Source organism: Triturus cristatus, chromosome 2_2, assembly GCF_964204655.1.
Source record: "Triturus cristatus chromosome 2_2, aTriCri1.1, whole genome shotgun sequence".
Lineage (NCBI taxonomy): Eukaryota > Metazoa > Chordata > Amphibia > Caudata > Salamandridae > Triturus > Triturus cristatus.
Window position 1 is genome coordinate 499,471,840 of NC_140582.1, and position 21,780 is coordinate 499,493,619.

Genomic DNA, 21,780 nt, shown 5'->3' on the forward strand with positions numbered 1-21,780 from the left:
TACTTCTTAGGAAGTACTGCAATACTTTTTTAATAAACGATGAAAATATACTGTACTACACTATATTTTACAAATATAGTGTAATACAATATATTTTAAATTTACATACTTATTTGCTTATTAAAAAAGTCTACAGAATACCAAAGTAATAATTAAATGTACCCCGCTACATACTTTTTGTTTTAAAACGCGGTTCTCTGCTGTAAAAATATATAGGAAAATATAACTGAAATTCTCTAACTATTACCACTTTAATAAAATATATATGCATATATGAAAAATTTGAAAAAAATGTAAATAGAAAGATAAAATGGTAGTCAGTATAAGTCAAACTACCAACTTTTATATGTGGGTTTTCGGTCCAGTCTATTTTTTAATGGAAACAAACAAGGGATCTTTGCACTTAGTCACTTTAAATAGACAGTTTAGACGGTGGGACTCTATGGTCCAGTTGAAGGCATCTGCCGAAACGCGTCGACCATCCTCTTTGTTTTGCACATGGTGTTAAAGGATTAAAAAAATACCTTAATTTAACTGTTGTGGACTCCTTCTGTGCCATGGATACTCTGGTTGGGGACTTTGCCGAGTTGTCTTGAAGATACATATATGTATGTATATATTTATATGAAGATAAATATATATATATATTAACTTATTATAAAATATACATATATATAAATAAACGTAACCTAATAATACTTACCTTTAATAGCCTTTAAATGCGTGGTAAAGGCATTCATGGTAAAAGCATATTCATACTAAAAAATGCGGACTAAAAATTGTGGTAATGACATGCGTGGTTTTTACCTGCGTTGTACTGATTCATTGTCATATCCTGGGTCACCGAGCTGTGGGTTACCCCTGGCTCTGCAGCTCTGCAGAACAGTGCGCCTGCTACAATCATTCTCTGCTCACTGCATTCACACTTTAAAAACTTCCGTTTATATACTATACCAGTGGATTATTTATTTAGGTTAATATAACTTGGTTTCTATGGACTACTTAATTGAAATTTAAAAAGTATTGCTGTTATCTAATTTATTGGTACTAAATGTATTTACTTCGAAAGCATTAAATGCATAGCTGGTACTGCAGCGATTCATACTTTTGACCAAAGGGTTATACACAAATGTAAGCAGTGAGCACTTTAGTCTCTAAACCACTTCACTGTGTATGTGCGTTTATTTGTTTACAGAACATGCACTATTTACAAAGAAGAATTCATACATGTACGGGTTCAGCCTCTTCATAGCTGTTCGTCTGATTACAGCGGTACTTAGATGCTGCTTGGTGGACCTTTACAAGTCTTAAAATTTGATAAATACAAAGGGTGTGTGAGGGTGTTTTCTGTATGAGTTCCGGCATGGGCAGGACCAAATATGAAGTGGTAGGTATGCCCACAGTCTGGAGGCGGCAGGATTGGGGGGCCTGGACACAGCACAATAAGACCTGACCCAACAGCAACAGGGTGAGTAACGACCAGGGATGGGGGGAACATGGGGGAGATGGGTACAATGGCACACATGCACAAGTATGCGTAGCACACTGCACACCCACATTGACCATGGAACATGTCCCTGATTGCCTTGGCACACTGCAGCACACATAGAAACGCCAAGTAGGACCCCATCCACAATGTTCACAGAGGGCCCCCCATCGCCAATATCACAACCAACCCATGCACATGTGTTAAATCCAGTAAAGCTGTGCCTCTGTGACCCACACTGACTATGGAAGTAACACTGCATGTCCGATAGCATGGCAGCAGCCCAAAAAAATGACTTGGCCCACGAATCGACATGAAGGTAGCCCAGTGCGGATCACATCCGTAAAGGAGCAGGTCACATTCTGACATGTCCACGTGCACCCACAACCCATGCTGTACAATACAAGCAGCAGACGAACAATGCACCAGGCCACAAAATCTGTCCGAGAGCACATATGACCCAAGTCAAAAGCAAATCAGGGCCCCGAAATGCACACAATTCAAAGGCACTCCGCCTCAAAGGGAGAAGGCCACACAAAATTAGAGCTGCAGGGGCAACTCCGCCACAATGCAGCACACACCCATAGCAATCACAGGACATCAGCAACGACGGAAATGTGGTACCATGTGCAACACCAGCACCACATGACAGAGCTCACAAAGGGTTTTGCTCGTGCGTAGTAACTATCCACTCACGTCTGGCATTGCCTGACACAGTGTGATGATAATGAAAGGGTATTACCACACATCCGTCATGTATTCGGAAAACACACTGACTGCCATCAAATAGCCAGCTCCCCCAAAACAGTCATAATGTACATTGGCGTGCAGTCTGAATGTAAACATATGCAAATCAACAACATACATGTGAAACTCTGTTAACCTGTATCACTCCTTAACATTGCAGAGGGACAATCAACACTTACTGCAGAGCAGAACACAAACCCCATCATTGATGATGGACGACAACCTGTACATATGTCAAGATACCCTTCAACGGATACTGGACAGCCCCTGCACCCAACCCCCAGGAGCAGGGCAGGCCATCTGCCTCGAGGTGACCCCACCACCTGCACAGACCACACAGCAGGAAACACACACCACCACGGCTGTCTCCCAGTACCCCCCTGGCCAATACATGGAGCACATACAACGTGTGTGGTCTTCCCAGGTGGAGTTGGCAACAGCTGCGGATGGGTTTTGAGCTCATGGCAGCCAAACTTTATGCCATATGTGGGTGTCTGAGTCCCATCAGGGACCACGTACAGTCCCTATCGGACAACCCCTGTCCACACCTTACTGACCTCGCTGGTGCCATGAATCGTACACAAGAACTGTGTGGGCAGAAAAGCACCAGCCAAGAGATCACAGAGTTGGGACAGATGCGGAGGTCAATGGAGACCATGGAGCGGATGCAGGCTGCAAGGATCTCTGACACGGATGGACACCAGCGAGTAGTAGCTGGGGACTTCAATGCCCTGCAGTACTTCATCTTGCTATTGCTGCCACTGAGCTGTTCCCAGATAACTGCAGTGGGAACATCGACACACACAGCTCCGACCCCTGATGTGTCCGTGGCACACAGTGATGCTGCCCCATCACCTTCGCAGTCTGATGTGTCAGTGGCACACAGTGATGCAGCCATCACCCCACCACACACACCAGACACAGAACCCGTATCAGGGGAGTAGGAAGGGGATGTGAACTACTGTGTGAGGAAGGAGGCAGTAGCAGCCAGCACCGTCTTCTGGCGTGTCCCTGCCTGGTTATGACCTATGCATCATGGCCTGGGAAACACCTCATAGTGACCCCTGGAACACTCTGCGACTTTCACCCGGACCCCGACACGGACTGCCATTTCTTCACCGCTGGCCAATTACACAGCTATCCTGATGCGGACTGCACTCTCCCTCTTCCCAATCACTGTGCAATCCCCACTGGGCTTCCATGTGATGTGGGCTTGGATGGCCATGTACAGCCCCAGCTCCCGCAATCACCTGAATGTGAATAAAACATTCTAAATCACACAGATGTGTCATCACTATGTTCATTCACGTATGGAGTTTGGGCTGGATGTAGGTACAATGATTGCACATGAAGGTACACCCTGGTAACAGACATCTATGCGCATGTGTATCCCTGAGACACATGGCCAATTGGATGACTGTGAAGGTGAGTACTAGCTGTGTCCCCATTGCACATCAACAACAATCTCACAACCCCCAACATAGGCACACGTCCATGTATTGAATAGGGCTGTGTGTAGGACTGACCCAAATGAAAGCAGGCCAGGAGTGGTGTCCTACAGCACATGTGACATCAGAAGTTCACGTTGCATACCTACTCACACACATCTGTGTGGACACATTCTGTTGTGATATATGACATTGCTCCACATGGTCAGAGGTTGGACACCATACTCACATTGCTGAAGTCACGTAAGTGCACATCGCGTCCAGCACCTATCCAATAACAATGTCTGGCGCACAGAGGTGGAGCTTGCCAAAGGGACACACCCCAATTGCACATGCATCAGTCAGTTCCTCCCTGTGTAGGGACGATGCTCATTGTGACACACGAGTGGACAATCCAAACAACACACTTCACAGTTAGACACCAGTGGAGTTGCATAGACTTTATTGGCATGTGCGTGTCAGTATGGACGAGGCAACGGCCACAACAGGCAGGGACATGCTTAAGACACTTACACGCAGCATGGGTACATGTCAAGGTTCAGAAAATGTTGGGGCAAAAATGGGCAACATTCATCATGGATGGCAACGCTCTCAGGCCACCTTGCCTTGCTGGATGAGTCATGTGTTGTTTGGCGTCTGCCCATTGCCCCATGTTATGGGGCACGACTCACTGCCCTTGGGATCTGCATAGTTCTCTTCCTCCGGAGTGTGCCGATTGTCTGCTCTGCTGACAGTGATCAGGTGTGAGGGTCCGACAGGTTCACATGTCGTGCTACATTGCCATGTGAGTGCTCTCCCCTAGCAGTGTGTCCGCATTGGCAACGTTGCCAAACGATGCTGTGTTGCACTGAGCATGGACCTGCATCACCTTGCACAAGTGTGTGTACACACGCGTTGTTCCATGCACATGCATTCAGAGCCCAGACGAAGGTAGACATATCCTCTGTTGTGGTGGGATGTGTGAGCAATCCCCATGATGCAACAAGTTGTTGAGACATGTGCTGTGGGTGACAATCGGATGTGGCTGCAGGAACGTAGGTACTCGTCCATGAATGCCTATGCAACTTCATGTGCAATGTGTTTCAATAGTACGTCGTTGTCATGTTCAAGGAACCCCAGGGTGAGCCAATCCATTAAGTGGTCTGGGCAGGTGTGCTCAGCCCACGCCGTTTCACCAATCTGCAAAATAGCCCAATAGGAGAGCGCCTCGATGTGGTCACTGCACACGAGGAATTGTGCAATCTCCCATGCACAACTACCAATACATACGCAGTATGTCAGGGAATCCCATGCACTGGTGTCTCAGTTACACTCCTGTTTGTGATCCAACAGGGGGCGCAGACATAAGTCTTAGTGCAATTCATCAGCAGTTGTGTTGGATAGGCAGATATCCATGGGACACTCGATTGTGCATGTTCAGCAGTGGAACCAAGGCGTAAGCAATGCGAAAGCTGAGCCAGTAACTGATCTGCAGCACTGCCAGTGGCACTGCGCCCAGTAAATGCAGCATACATGCACGGTACTGTTCCACGTGACGGGTGTTGTGCATGTGCCCGGTATGGCCTGCCATTGTGTTGGTGCGTCTAGTGGAACAGGCACTCTTCTGGACTGAGGCAGTTGTGTGGAGGATATGCCACAGCTCTGAGCAATGATTCGAATGTGTGGGAAACGTTGCAGAGAGTGGGTTGCTGTTTCCATGAGTGTCAAGGGCATCCCATGCAGGGGTATCACAGGCAGGGGCTTCAGTGTGTGGGGTGTGGATGAGTCAGATAGTTCATTTGCAGAATGCGTGGTGTGGGAGTCGTCCCCGTCTGCCATGGCATCTCTCTCCGGGTGTTCCAGGCGCGTTCTGGACCAAGGTCAGAGGTGCAGGTGTCCTCCCACCTTCTGCATTGGAACAATGGAGCTTTCATCCCTGATGGTTGTTTGACTACTACTTGCGTATTCAGAATGTGATGTGGCTTTGGCGCTGAGATTGGGACATGGCCGTGGGCTCATGGTGTACGGATGGCGATACACACACACATGTTGGCATGTGGAGCCAGGTGCCCGAGAGGCCTTGCGCTGCTTGTGCAATCTCACTCCGTCTCTCTCCCTCACTCTCTGCCTCTCTTTCCTTTGTTGGGCGCATGGCACACCTTCTTGTCTTGGATTTGGTCTTCTAGGCTGTGTGCTATGGATTGCCCAGTGAGGAGCCGCTAGGACTCATCCTAAGGGTTGTCTCGGCTTGTGTTTGTATGGTGTTTTGTGTTGGTGATTGCATTGCTGCTTGACTGAGTCTCCATTTCCTGGCCACGCATGTCTGTTGATATTCCTTCCTGTGCGACATCAGGCAAAATGTTTGTATTGGGATTCATGGTGTTGGTGTGCAGTTTCTTAGTCTGGGGTTGGTGGTGGTCCCGGGGTGGGGGGGGTGTTGCCGGCCTGGGTATGGTGTCGGAGGGTGTTGTGGCCCTCTTGGGTGTCTGGGCCGCATGATGGGTGGCTCCATGGCTTCTGTTGCCCTTCCGGCGTGGCCCTGGGCTGGTCTCCCTTTTGTGGTGCAGGCTGCCGTCTGACTTTACACCAGGTCAGAGCAGCTGTAGATTTCCTTGTGCTAACGCGCCTTATCGCCTGTTTTGTGTTTTTATCGCCGATGTGGCTGGTCGTTGAGAATGTTGTGGTCATGATGTTGTAGCGGATTTTGGCACCGGAATGCCCACTCTGCATCTCATTAGCGATAGTTGCGCGGGTCCTCTGTGGCGATGTTTTTTGCGGCTGCTATCACGGGTAAACTAGTGCTGTGGGCTGTTTACACCAGATTGTGAATGGGGAGGTGTTTTTATCACGACTTTGGCTGCGATAAAGTGCCGTTGGTTCGGCGATAGCTCCTTGTGAATATGCCCCTCAGAATGTTACTGCAAGGCGCATACTAGTTAAAACAAACGTATTTTAAATAACAACCACCCTGATCAAGGAATCAACAATCAACGGGGACATTAATTTAAAGAGGAGTATCATTAGCCTGTTTTTCCAAGCAGTGTATTTACATCCTACAAACGTAGTTTTTAAAGTTAATGAGTCCGTATGCTTGACTTATCATAGTAATGGTGACCATGGGACAAAGCTGTGTACGACGACAGTGGCTTCAGAATTTATCAAATTTTATTTGGCACTGTGGATAACAACCTTTTGGGGCAGAAAACAGACACATGTGCCCACTGTATCCAAACCACCATTTCACTGTATGTGCGATATTTCATGTCACATCAACTCCTTAACGAAGCGTGCAAGGGGTTAAGTCATCCGTTCTGCTCCGACAGACTGCGCAGTTTTACGGCAAACAACACACTGGTTCGCTACAGGAGAGGTTAGGAAAACATATTAATCAAACCTGTCTTTGAATGTGGGGGATTGGAAGTTACGAGGCCGCCGAGGCTGCTTTTGGTGGTGGCACAATGGGTGGCAAGGCGTGGTAACGATGAGCTAATCTCTCTGCTCGGGTTATGGGTTTGTGAAGCAGCGGCGGCCGCTTACCTCACGGCCAAGCCTCTGGGGCTGCCGCGTTACACTCACCAGGAGGAATGTATTGCGGGTTATGGGTTTGTGAAGCAGCGGCGGCCGATTACCTCACGGCCAAGCCTCTGGGGCTGCCGCATTACACTCACCAGGAGGAATGTATCGAGTGCGAAGTGAAGCTACAGTATTTTGAATTCGAAATCTCGGCCGATTGAAGCCAATGTGGACTTTCCGCAGCAAGACAGCAGCTATGTTATTTTAGAGGAAGTGGAGACATCAGAGGTCATCATATAAAACACTATTTCAGTGAGCTTTGAAATATACTTTACAACTCGAAACACATTCTTTATTTTAGCACCAGCGTCACGGAAAAGCTTCCAGACAGTTCTTTTTTTCCTTCTGACTCACTATTTGCACGTTTGTTTTTTCATGATTATACAATTCTCTTTTTGCACAACTTTATTAGCATAGTGTAGCATCGTATTGCATTTTATTCAAATTTCTAATAGAGAACTGTGCTGCTATTGGTTGCAATGAATGCCACACACTCTCCCTAGGTAACTTTTGGCATTCGGGCACCCTAGTCTGATCAATGAAACGTGGCGTTCAGCTGGTGTAACTGCCATTGTCTAAATACAGAGGAGGGCTTGCAAGCAAATTTACAGAGAGAGCCGAACCAAAACAAAAGCTTTGGCATATAACTCATGCAACAAACGTCATGCAAACATGTGGCATAGACACTTTAAAATTCAATTGGTGGCTAAGCCAATAGGTCTCACTTTTGCAAATGGGAACCAACCTATTGCCTTTGCTGTGCACGCACACACATGCACAGCAGCAATCTTGTAATGGGGTTTAGAGGAAAAAAAGAAACAGTGTAGCCTCCATGAATGTGTATGCATGCACTGTGGCCAACTTGTAATGTAGTTTAAAAAAAAGATAAGAAACTCCATTTAAAGATGGCCACCATTCATGGCAAACACAAGGAGATGATGGAGCGAGCGGGAATGCCCAGACGTGGGTCCCCTGCTCTCGCTGCCACTGGAGTCAAGCTATCGTGGCTCATGAGGGCTGAAAGCCCGAAGCCGGTCCTAGGATGCTTGTTTTCAGTCCAGGGAGGACCTGGCCTGGCAGTTTGGGCTGGACTGTTCCCATTAGGCACAGAGTCAAGACTGATTTGCATATGGCTGGGTCCAAACTGGAATGGCATGGTGAGCAAAAAAACGATGGATTTAGGCCCACATCTCTGCCGGGGTGAATGTATGACATTGTTTTGCATTCTGTCCATCAATTGTTCTTTTTGCATTCACCATTCATGGCAGACATTTTGGAACGGTTTGCCTTGCCAATGATTGTGAAGCAATCCAACAAGCATTTCAAAAGCCAAAAAATGGAGAGGGCACAAATTGGGTTGTGGTGCGGGGGAAAAGGGTGTAATACATGCCACATTCTGCACTAGGAGGGGGTGATGTGAGTCAGGTTAGGTGTGGGGGTATAAGGCACACTGACAGTAAAGCGTGGTGGCAGATGTGGCAGAAGTTGCAAGTGGGGGCTATTTTCAGTCCCATGTAACTCTTGATGAAATTCCATGGTTTTAAGGACAGCCCACTCAGTCAGTGGCAACTTTAAAAAAGATGGCAACAGCTTATGGCTGCAGGAGGCTCACATAAAGCTCACTTTTCTTGTGCAAGTGTGGATGTGTGTATTGGTAACATGAGTTGTCCAACATATAATACCGCTGTCTGTAGGCAAGACCTAAAAAGGGAGACCAAATGAGCTTTTACTTCAACTCGAGTTTCTTTTAATACAGTTTGTAAGAAAACTACATTAGGAAGCAAAAGGCAGAGCAAAGGCAGAACCAGATATTTGACCCAAGCCAGGATTAAGCCTAGCTTTATTTGCCCACCACTACCTAAATACATGCACAGGAGTAAGGAAGTTGCAGGGTAATTAACTTCAGCACATCTCCCTTTTACTTCCTTGAAAACCTTTTCTGGCATTATAGCTGTCAATTCACCCTCATGTGACTCATCTTCACTCTCTAAGGGGCATATTATCAAGGACGGCTTTAAAATTATCGCCGGTTTAGCGGCAGAAAACTGCCGCTAAAGCTGCGATAATGGGTTTGATAATATGCCCTGGAGAATTCCAACAGAAGCCCATGTTCACACCGGAACACGGGCTTCTATTGGAACTCTCAAGGACATATTACCAAGCCCATTATCGCTGCTTTAGCGGCAGTTTTCTGCCGCTAAACCGGCGATAATTTTTAACGCCGTACTTGATAATATGCCCCATAGTAAGTAAAATATCTTACATAGACTTGAATGTGATCACCAACCCTCAAAACCTTCCTCTTCCTCTATACAATTTCACATCCCCTTTGTTTTAAGGGGATAACAGGAAAAGGAGTCAATCTCACCGTCTGTAGAAGCTCAAAAGGTTGAGAGGTGTGACATAATTCAATGTTTACGGTCTGTATTGACCTTGCAGCTGTCACCAGACAATCATGTGAAACACCAGAAGAGGGGCTTTGGCTCCACCAACATGTTGGAAGCTGGGAGTACAAGCTTTGCTTGGGCAGAAGTTGTTTGTTTCCACATAAAACAGTGCCCTCCACACAGCTGTGAACATTTTATTTATTTACCCAGCTGCTCAATCTTAAACTTTCAAGGGCACACACATGATATTGTAATTCTATTAAAGTATTGTAGATAGCTAGATAATTCATAGTGGTTTGCTCTGGCAGCGGCACAGATGGGAGGAGGGCAGTCATTAATCTCCGTGGATTTTTAGTTTTGGATCTGGCTTGATAGTGCGTTCATAAGCCAGACCGATTGCCGTTGCCAATGCTTGTTATTTTATTTATATATGTGTTCACTATAAATAATAGTACCATGAGGGTGATGCAATCATGCTATCAGCAGATTACTGGAGGGAGAAGAGGTAATGGTGCATATAATCAACGATTTATATATTCAGACCGCAGTGTTGGCCTTTGGAATATGGAATGGAGGAATATTGAACGTGCAGCAAATCACTTATAAGAAGACAATTTCGGCAAAGCTGCAGAGCATGGCAAGGTTTGTGTACTTTAGGGGAGTGCAATGACAGAGTCCAGTAGCTGAGGAGGTTTGGTAATAAGCAGCTAGACTTGTATGGAGCTGAGGGTAAAGGATGCTGTCAATAAGTTAATAGTTGTAGGTTGGTGGAGTGATGAAGAAATGGGCTCCCTGAAGATCAAAAGATTAGTTGAACTTCTGAGTCACTAGGACATGGCTCTAGGTGGGCATTATTTGCTTACCTTACTGTCAAGGAGATGGCTTTATGAATTATGGAGGTGCATTTCAGCTATATTCAGGAGCATGTGGCCAGGCAGTGGAATGGTGGTGGAGAAACAAGTGTGCTGGCAGTGATCCTACCTAGATGAAAGGCACAGAGGACAGAATTTCTAAAGCAAGAGAACAGTGAGTTGCACAAACCAACAAGGCTTTGGAGTGATTTTTATAAATTAGCTAGGGATGGTTGCGCCATTATTTTCTCTGTCGCTTCAGAGTTCAAAAACATAGGGAAGTGCATTTTTTCACGTATGAGAAGCTGAAGAGTTTGAAGTGGTAAAGAATTTTAAGAGATTACACCTACAACTTTATTCGGGGTATGAGAGGAGTGGATGATCTTGTGCAACTAGGAGCTGTTTATGGGTACCTAGGCATCAAGACAGGCAGCAGAAACCAGTTGGTGAACCTGCAAGATCTGTACTCTTTCCACACAATGACAGCAACTTCTTACCCTCCATTCAAGTACAAATAACAATAGAGCTTCATCTGCACATTTGGCAATTGTTAAGCCACTGTGTTTGACGCAGGCACAGTAGGAGGCAGGTATAGACAAAACATACTAAGTGAACAACTGCTAGGTAAAAGAGTGGATTATGAGGGTGCCATCTATGTCCCCGGGAGAGCTTTGGATAGCATATATGCTTGTATCACTGATACAGATAGGCAGTGTAAGAAATATTGAACCAATTGCATTCCTTTTTCTGCCATCTACAACACTACTATATGGTCAAAAAAGAAGTTGTAAATTGATAGTACAGTACCAGGCACATTTCAGTGTTGTCAAATCGAAAGAAGAATGATTGGCAGTAACCAAGGTGGTTGTTAACTAAGCAGTGTATTGGAGCTGTTTGGAGAGGAGGTCCCTTAGGATTTTGACAGGAAAAGATGATCAATTAGATGGCTTCGTATCTGATATGTAAGCATTTCAAATGTATTATAGTGCCGAGGGGCACCTAATGATGCTGATGGAGCAAAGTAGAAATGTGGTCCCAGCATCATAGATCATTCACAGCTCAGTTTGTACTCTGGCCAGGTCATGGTTTACAGGGTGTGGGAAGAAATTCTTGAATACAGCAGTAAGTTGGGCTCTTTTCAGGTGCCCTGTTACAAAGTACATGAGCCAACATTAATTTCTATAGAGTCATGATCAATTATGCCATAACCCAAATGACATGCACCTGCTAGCAGCTGTAAAGCTAGAAGGATGGTTGAAGACAAAACGGACTTTCAAAATGTAAATGCAAACATTCTTACACTGGGTAGCTTGCTGTCTCTTAAGTAGCATGCAAGGGTGCACCAAATACCTGACGTCACCCACACCTACCGCCCTCGTACAAAGTATTTTAGCAATAGCCACTACCCCTCCAATGTTTCTTTTCTTGCTGCACCCTGTCACACACTGTCCCTTATATGAGAACCTTATCCCCCTCTTCTGTGTCCTCCATGCTCCCAAAACCACCCCTTCCCCCTCTTTGGCACCTCATAACTGGGGAGCTCTGAAGGATTGCAGGTTCACAGTATGAATTTTTGTTGCAGGATGGCCCAAGCAAAAACTCTCTTGGCCCATCCCTACCCTCGAGGCCACTCCCACATCCTGTGGCACATAACCCCTGACCCACTGCAGTACATTCTGGGTTTTTTTCTGCGGATTCGAGCGAAGCTCTCTGTTGGAGGCAACTGCTTCCTCAAGTTCGTGATTTACGGTAGGTGTGGGGCGCTCTGCTGTAGCGACCGTTGTATTTGGATTTGCGTGAAGTCCCTTCTATAGCGGGACTAAGTGATCCTCGTTGTTGGGCCTGTTCTTCCCTTCAGGTTGCCTGGGGTGTACCTGATGGGGTGAGGGGGCGGTGTTTGGCTTCCTGGGGTCTTACCGGGGTGCTGCTGGTAGTTCACCATTGAGGGTACATTCCCTGCTTTAGTGGAACCTCCTGGAGGGTTTTTTGTGTTGTTATTTACTGCGGCATGTTTCTGGCATGCCTGGGGCGTGGCGGTGAGGCCCCTACACTGGGGGGGGGGGGTGGAGGGGGGGAGCTCGGCGTTGTCTGCATTCATGGCAGTGTGAGGCGCAGGTCCTGTTGGTGCGGGATCACTGTGTCCTACGTATGGGCTGGTGTCTTGAAAGAAAATGAAAACGAGCTCCGGTGTGAATTTTGTGAATGTGAGTGGGGGGGGGGGCAATTTGTGCTCTCTCCGGTGTGGGTGAAGGCTGAGGAATTTGCTTAGCTGTTTGAGATTTCATCCCTGGTTCAAGCAGGCTTACATGGTTTGAACGACTGCTTTTCGGGTATGATTGGAGTCTGTTTGGTGGCCTGGATTCTTTATAGTTGGGGCCCGGGAGCATGGCTGGGTCTCTTGGCATAGGAATACTGTTGGAGCATTCTACTTGCCTGTGGCTTGTTCTTCTGGTGCTCTACCCCGGGCGCATAAGGACTAGGCCTTGTGGTGTCCCTGGTTTTTAGGTATGTTTTGAACTCTCTGATTGGCTGACGTCAGGTGTTGGCTCCTGACCTATGGGGATGGTTGGTTTATCTATGTGGCTTCCTCTGATTGGCCATGGGGGTCTAATGGTGAATGGTCTGCCTATATATGTTGTGGGTGATCCTCTGACCATAGCTCATCATGGAGGGGGTTAAATGGTCAGAGAAGAGTAAGCACATGGAGGGGGAGGAGCTGGTTCCTGGGTCTTCTTCTGCTCCTTCCTTGGCTGAGGTGCAGAAAATTATTGAAGCCGCGATGACTGCGGCTTTTCTGGCTAGGGAATCCAAAGGGCCTAAAAGCCAGAAGTTGGATGCCCCGGCGGTCCCTCATCGTGATGAGGAATCGTTGAGGAGGTGAAGGGTCGGTTTGTCCAAGGGGCAGACCTTCACCCTATGCTGCAACAGGTGCGGGACAATTTGAGGTTCCCTGATCCCTTGGAGGGTGAAGAGTTGGGGGACTTCTGAGCCAATTATCAGTGGAGGGAGCTTGAGTGCCTTCCTGTTCATAAGTCAGTGCGGAATGTCCTGGAAGAGGGATGGAAGGATATTGATAAACATACCTTTTCCCAGTTTCTGACTAAGAGATATCCTTTGCAGGGGTTCTCGGAGGAATTTCCTTCTGTGGTGAAGGTGGATTCCCGTGGATGCAGTTCCTTCTGATCCAGGGCACAAGAGGGTGGGTGGGGCTTTGAAAATGTTGTATGCGGCTTCCAATCTTGCGGTTCGTTCTGCCGCATACACTAGTTATCTGGTTCCGTCTCTTCTGAAGGACTGTCGGTGTATTTCACAACAGCTGTTGCAGGAGGAGGATCCCTCTGAGTCTTTGACAATATTGGAACATCAATTGCGTTTCTTGGCTGACCTATTCTTTGATTTCCTTAGTGCTGCGGTGGCGGATGATGCCTCGGTGGCAGCTAGGAGACAGTTGTGGCTTAAGCCATGGAAAGCGGAGGTGGCGCAGAAGGCTGCCCTGATAAAGATTCCTTTCATGGGTTCCAAACTATTTGGGGAACCGCTGAAGGCTTTGATAAGGAAGACGGCAGAGGACAAAAAGTTGTTGGCTCCGGTCTGCTCATCGCAGAAGGGAACGTTTCCTGGTTATAAGCGGGCTTTTGGGCAGGCCTTTCAGTCTAAAATGGCCGCCCAGCCCTTACGTGGTAGGGGGCGTGGCCGGGGTGTCCCTTCCTTTCACAAGTCCCGGGGTCAGCATGGTCTCTCAGGTGTTTCCGGATCTTACAAATCATGACTGTGTGAGGGTTCGAAGGGGACTCTGATGTGGGTTGCCTCAGGTCTTTTTTTCCAGTCTGGGAGGATTTCGTCAGAGATCAATGGGTCCTACGGATTGTCAGACTGGGGTATCAGATCGAATTTGGGGAGGCTCCGGGGGAGGTGTTCCGTGCTACCCCTGTTCCCCGGTCTCCGGTCAAGTGTCGGGCTCTTTTGGAGGGGGTGCAGAACCTGGTTTCCAAAGGGGCTGTGGGGAGGATGCCTGTGAATCAGCAGGGACGAGGGGTTTACCCGATTCTGTTTCTGATCCAAAAACCATATCCTGTCCTGGACCTGAAGGTCATGAATTTCTGCATCCCTCATTGGTCCTTCAAAAAGATGTCTCTACAGATGATTCTGCCCTTCCTGTCGGTGGGATTTCCTCGCTTCACTGAATCTCAGGGACGCCTATTATCATGTGATGGTGCACAAGGCTTCTCAAAGATTTTTGCGGTTTTGTGTGGCCTCGATATTACCAGTTCCAGATATTGCCCTTTGGTTTCACTGCCTCTCCTAGGGTGTTTACTAAGATGTTGGCACCCTTGGTTGGGTTGTTATGCATGCACTCAGGGCATCCAGGTTTTTCCTTACTTGGATAACTGGTTGATATCTTCCTCTTCTTTCCTTAAGGTTCAGTCACATACCCGGGATGTCTGCTGTCTCCTGCAGGAGTTTGGGTGGATTCTGAACTTGAAAAAGTCCCATCTGTAACCCACTCAGGAACAACTGTTCATTTGGGGGGTCTTCAACACAAGGCTGGGAAAAGTTTTCCTGTCGGAGCCTCGCAGACTGACACTGGTGCGAGAACTAAGGAAGGTGTTCGTCTCCCCTTCTTCCACGGCCCGGCAGTGGTGGAGGGTTCAGTGGTTGATGTTTGCAACAGTGATGACTGTTCCATGGGCCTGGTTGCACCTGTACCCTCTGGTGAATCATGTCCTGAGGCATTGGTGTCCAGGGTCTCAGGATTACAACTAGTTGTGGAGACTTCCCAAGACTTGTCCTGGTGGCTGGAGGACCAGAACCTCTTGAAGGACTCTCCATTTGTGTCCTAGGAGTGGTTGGTGCTGACTACAGATGCCAGCGAGCTGGGTTGGGGAGCTGTGATTGCTCAGGAGTCTGTACTGGACATTTGGTCAGTCCAGGAAGCTGGGATGTCTTCCAATTGGAAGGAATTAAAAGCTGTTCAGTTGTCCTTAGCGCATTTTCTTCCTTGGGTCCTACAGCGAGAAGTGCTGATGAGGACGGACAACATGGAGGTGGTGTGTTATGTCAACCACCAGGGGAGTGCAAAGGTGACTTCCCTCAACTTGTTAGTGCAGCAGATTTGCTGGTGGGCAGAGTGGATTTTTTTTCTCTGAGGGCGTTGCATCTGCCGGGGGTGTTGAATTCAGGGGAGGATCGCTTGAGCAGGTTGTTGCCCTGCCTGTCGGAGATGTGCTTGATGCTGGAGGTGTTTGGGGTGCTAATGGGGAGGTTTGGGGTCCCTGTGGTGGACCTGTTTGCAGACCCGGGGAACCCCTTGAGGGAGAGGTATTGCTCTCTGGTTCAGTCGGACTCGGTTTGGAGGGTGGATGCTCTGTCCTTTTGGTGGGAGGGGGGCTTGATGTATGCCTTTCCTCCAATTGCCTTGATTCCGAGGGTCCTGCTGAAGGTCAAGTTGGACCGAGCATCGGTAATCCTGGTGGCGCATGCCTGGAGCTGAAGACCTTGGTTCCCTCTGTTGTTGAGGTTGGCGGTGGGGCCTTGCTAGCCGTTGCCGGTGTGTCATTGTCGTTTCCTCCTCTGTCCCGGGATTGTCTCGTCAGATTGCATCTGGTGGACTGGCTGTTGAGAGGATGAACCTTGTGGCTATGGGATGTTCTCCTGAGGTGGTGCAGTTTATCCAGCAGTCCCAGCGCCCTTTGACTCTTAAATCCTATGCAAGGCATTGGGTTTCTTTTCAGGGTTGGTGTGCGGATCAGGGCTGGTCTGCTTTGGAGGTTGATCCTGTGCCTGTCTTGGATTTCCTAAAGGATGGCTTCGACTTGGGTCTGGCTGTTTCCTCGTTGCGGACTGAGTGGGCGGGGGTGAGGGCCTTTCGGGGTCCGGCCTGTGAGCCTGTTGTTCCTTTGGTGTCCCAGTTGTTGAGGAGTTGTTTCCTTAAGAAGCTGGTGGTTAAGTCCTTTACCCCAGGTTGGGATGTTCCGTTGGTGCGGAGGGTTTTGTAGTCTGCTCCCTTTGAGCCTTTGGAGGAAGTGTCTCTGCGTTTTCTAACGATCAAGGTGGTTTTCCTTGTCACTGTCACCTCGGACCGGAGGGTTGGGGAGTTGGGATCGTTCTTTTCGAATTGGGTCATTCTCCGGCTTGATCCTTCCTTTGTTCCCAAGGTTCCTTCCTTGTTTCACTGCTTGAAGGATCTGGTTCTGCCCATGTTGTGTCCTGATCCTCTTTAGGTGGTCGAGGTGCGGCTGCACTGTTTGGATGTTAAACGGGCTCTTGGGGTGTACTTGGTTTGTACGAGACCTTTCTGTAAGGTGGATTCTCTTTTTGTGACCTTTGGCCTGGTGGGCCGGGGTCTGAAGCCTTCTGGTGCTACTCTCAGTTAGTGGCTGAGGTAGGGTGTGGGGGTGACTTATGAGGCTAGTGGGGGCTGGTGCCTGGGTTGGTTTACGGGAGATCGAATCGGGTGGGTGGCTGCTTCCTGGGCTTGTTTTCAGGGGGCCTCTATTGCAGAGATCTGCAAGGCCGCTACTTGGAGCACTCCACACACCTTCATGTCCCATTATCTTTTGATGGTGGGAGGGACTGGGTCTGCTGCCTTTGGGGACGCTGTGTTGTGTTCTGTACAGGCTGAGTGACTTTCTGCTTTTTTGTTGCTTTGGTATTTGCTCATGCGTTAATGACCGTGACGGGGAGGTCTGACGAGGCGGTAATGACTGGTTACTTACCAGTAATATTCATTACTCTGAGTCGTAGACCTCCCCGTCACAGTCCTGTTTCCCATCCCTCCTTCCCTGTGGGGCTTCTGGTGCTTGGTGGTACAGGATGTGCTGCAGTGGGTCCAGGGCCGGCTTTAGCATTGGTGGCACTTAGGGTAACACGCAGGTAGGTCAGCAGTGTGCGACCATTTTGGATTTATTAATTTAGTGGCTCCTTGAGCCGGGAGAGCCGACGGGCTCTAGGTTACGCACCTGCGTTGCTACGAGAGGTACATACCTGATAATGATTTTAGCAGCCTACACAGCAACCCTGCACTCTTTCCTACTCCCTGCTGACGAGAGGCAACAACCTCGAAATACGTGTCCAGGGATGGCTAACGCTATTCACACTTGCACTCACGACACGAGCATAGGTGTATCCGCCGACGCTGACTACAGGGACCACAGTTCTTTGGGGTAACACGCAGGTAGGTCAGCAGTGTGCGACCATTTTGGATTTATTAATTTAGTGGCTCCTTGAGCCGGGAGAGCCGACGGGCTCTAGGTTACGCACCTGCGTTGCTACGAGAGGTACATACCTGATAATGATTTTAGCAGCCTACACAGCAACCCTGCACTCTTTCCTACTCCCTGCTGACGAGAGGCAACAACCTCGAAATACGTGTCCAGGGATGGCTAACGCTATTCACACTTGCACTCACGACACGAGCATAGGTGTATCCGCCGACGCTGACTACAGGGACCACAGTTCTTTGGGGTAACACGCAGGTAGGTCAGCAGTGTGCGACCATTTTGGATTTATTAATTTAGTGGCTCCTTGAGCCGGGAGAGCCGACGGGCTCTAGGTTACGCACCTGCGTTGCTACGAGAGGTACATACCTGATAATGATTTTAGCAGCCTACACAGCAACCCTGCACTCTTTCCTACTCCCTGCTGACGAGAGGCAACAACCTCGAAATACGTGTCCAGGGATGGCTAACGCTATTCACACTTGCACTCACGACACGAGCATAGGTGTATCCACCGACGCTGACTACAGGGACCACAGTTCTTTGGGGTAACACGCAGGTAGGTCAGCAGTGTGCGACCATTTTGGATTTATTAATTTAGTGGCTCCTTGAGCCGGGAGAGCCGACGGGCTCTAGGTTACGCACCTGCGTTGCTACGAGAGGTACATACCTGATAATGATTTTAGCAGCCTACACAGCAACCCTGCACTCTTTCCTACTCCCTGCTGACGAGAGGCAACAACCTCGAAATACGTGTCCAGGGATGGCTAACGCTATTCACACTTGCACTCACGACACGAGCATAGGTGTATCCGCCGACGCTGACTACAGGGACCACAGTTCTTTGGGGTAACACGCAGGTAGGTCAGCAGTGTGCGACCATTTTGGATTTATTAATTTAGTGGCTCCTTGAGCCGGGAGAGCCGACGGGCTCTAGGTTACGCACCTGCGTTGCTACGAGAGGTACATACCTGATAATGATTTTAGCAGCCTACACAGCAACCCTGCACTCTTTCCTACTCCCTGCTGACGAGAGGCAACAACCTCGAAATACGTGTCCAGGGATGGCTAACGCTATTCACACTTGCACTCACGACACGAGCATAGGTGTATCCGCCGACGCTGACTACAGGGACCACAGTTCTTTGGGGTAACACGCAGGTAGGTCAGCAGTGTGCGACCATTTTGGATTTATTAATTTAGTGGCTCCTTGAGCCGGGAGAGCCGACGGGCTCTAGGTTACGCACCTGCGTTGCTACGAGAGGTACATACCTGATAATGATTTTAGCAGCCTACACAGCAACCCTGCACTCTTTCCTACTCCCTGCTGACGAGAGGCAACAACCTCGAAATACGTGTCCAGGGATGGCTAACGCTATTCACACTTGCACTCACGACACGAGCATAGGTGTATCCGCCGACGCTGACTACAGGGACCACAGTTCTTTGGGGTAACACGCAGGTAGGTCAGCAGTGTGCGACCATTTTGGATTTATTAATTTAGTGGCTCCTTGAGCCGGGAGAGCCGACGGGCTCTAGGTTACGCACCTGCGTTGCTACGAGAGGTACATACCTGATAATGATTTTAGCAGCCTACACAGCAACCCTGCACTCTTTCCTACTCCCTGCTGACGAGAGGCAACAACCTCGAAATACGTGTCCAGGGATGGCTAACGCTATTCACACTTGCACTCACGACACGAGCATAGGTGTATCCGCCGACGCTGACTACAGGGACCACAGTTCTTTGGGGTAACACGCAGGTAGGTCAGCAGTGTGCGACCATTTTGGATTTATTAATTTAGTGGCTCCTTGAGCCGGGAGAGCCGACGGGCTCTAGGTTACGCACCTGCGTTGCTACGAGAGGTACATACCTGATAATGATTTTAGCAGCCTACACAGCAACCCTGCACTCTTTCCTACTCCCTGCTGACGAGAGGCAACAACCTCGAAATACGTGTCCAGGGATGGCTAACGCTATTCACACTTGCACTCACGACACGAGCATAGGTGTATCCGCCGACGCTGACTACAGGGACCACAGTTCTTTGGGGTAACACGCAGGTAGGTCAGCAGTGTGCGACCATTTTGGATTTATTAATTTAGTGGCTCCTTGAGCCGGGAGAGCCGACGGGCTCTAGGTTACGCACCTGCGTTGCTACGAGAGGTACATACCTGATAATGATTTTAGCAGCCTACACAGCAACCCTGCACTCTTTCCTACTCCCTGCTGACGAGAGGCAACAACCTCGAAATACGTGTCCAGGGATGGCTAACGCTATTCACACTTGCACTCACGACACGAGCATAGGTGTATCCGCCGACGCTGACTACAGGGACCACAGTTCTTTGGGGTAACACGCAGGTAGGTCAGCAGTGTGCGACCATTTTGGATTTATTAATTTAGTGGCTCCTTGAGCCGGGAGAGCCGACGGGCTCTAGGTTACGCACCTGCGTTGCTACGAGAGGTACATACCTGATAATGATTTTAGCAGCCTACACAGCAACCCTGCACTCTTTCCTACTCCCTGCTGACGAGAGGCAACAACCTCGAAATACGTGTCCAGGGATGGCTAACGCTATTCACACTTGCACTCACGACACGAGCATAGGTGTATCCGCCGACGCTGACTACAGGGACCACAGTTCTTTGGGGTAACACGCAGGTAGGTCAGCAGTGTGCGACCATTTTGGATTTATTAATTTAGTGGCTCCTTGAGCCGGGAGAGCCGACGGGCTCTAGGTTACGCACCTGCGTTGCTACGAGAGGTACATACCTGATAATGATTTTAGCAGCCTACACAGCAACCCTGCACTCTTTCCTACTCCCTGCTGACGAGAGGCAACAACCTCGAAATACGTGTCCAGGGATGGCTAACGCTATTCACACTTGCACTCACGACACGAGCATAGGTGTATCCGCCGACGCTGACTACAGGGACCACAGTTCTTTGGGGTAACACGCAGGTAGGTCAGCAGTGTGCGACCATTTTGGATTTATTAATTTAGTGGCTCCTTGAGCCGGGAGAGCCGACGGGCTCTAGGTTACGCACCTGCGTTGCTACGAGAGGTACATACCTGATAATGATTTTAGCAGCCTACACAGCAACCCTGCACTCTTTCCTACTCCCTGCTGACGAGAGGCAACAACCTCGAAATACGTGTCCAGGGATGGCTAACGCTATTCACACTTGCACTCACGACACGAGCATAGGTGTATCCGCCGACGCTGACTACAGGGACCACAGTTCTTTGGGGTAACACGCAGGTAGGTCAGCAGTGTGCGACCATTTTGGATTTATTAATTTAGTGGCTCCTTGAGCCGGGAGAGCCGACGGGCTCTAGGTTACGCACCTGCGTTGCTACGAGAGGTACATACCTGATAATGATTTTAGCAGCCTACACAGCAACCCTGCACTCTTTCCTACTCCCTGCTGACGAGAGGCAACAACCTCGAAATACGTGTCCAGGGATGGCTAACGCTATTCACACTTGCACTCACGACACGAGCATAGGTGTATCCGCCGACGCTGACTACAGGGACCACAGTTCTTTGGGGTAACACGCAGGTAGGTCAGCAGTGTGCGACCATTTTGGATTTATTAATTTAGTGGCTCCTTGAGCCGGGAGAGCCGACGGGCTCTAGGTTACGCACCTGCGTTGCTACGAGAGGTACATACCTGATAATGATTTTAGCAGCCTACACAGCAACCCTGCACTCTTTCCTACTCCCTGCTGACGAGAGGCAACAACCTCGAAATACGTGTCCAGGGATGGCTAACGCTATTCACACTTGCACTCACGACACGAGCATAGGTGTATCCGCCGACGCTGACTACAGGGACCACAGTTCTTTGGGGTAACACGCAGGTAGGTCAGCAGTGTGCGACCATTTTGGATTTATTAATTTAGTGGCTCCTTGAGCCGGGAGAGCCGACGGGCTCTAGGTTACGCACCTGCGTTGCTACGAGAGGTACATACCTGATAATGATTTTAGCAGCCTACACAGCAACCCTGCACTCTTTCCTACTCCCTGCTGACGAGAGGCAACAACCTCGAAATACGTGTCCAGGGATGGCTAACGCTATTCAC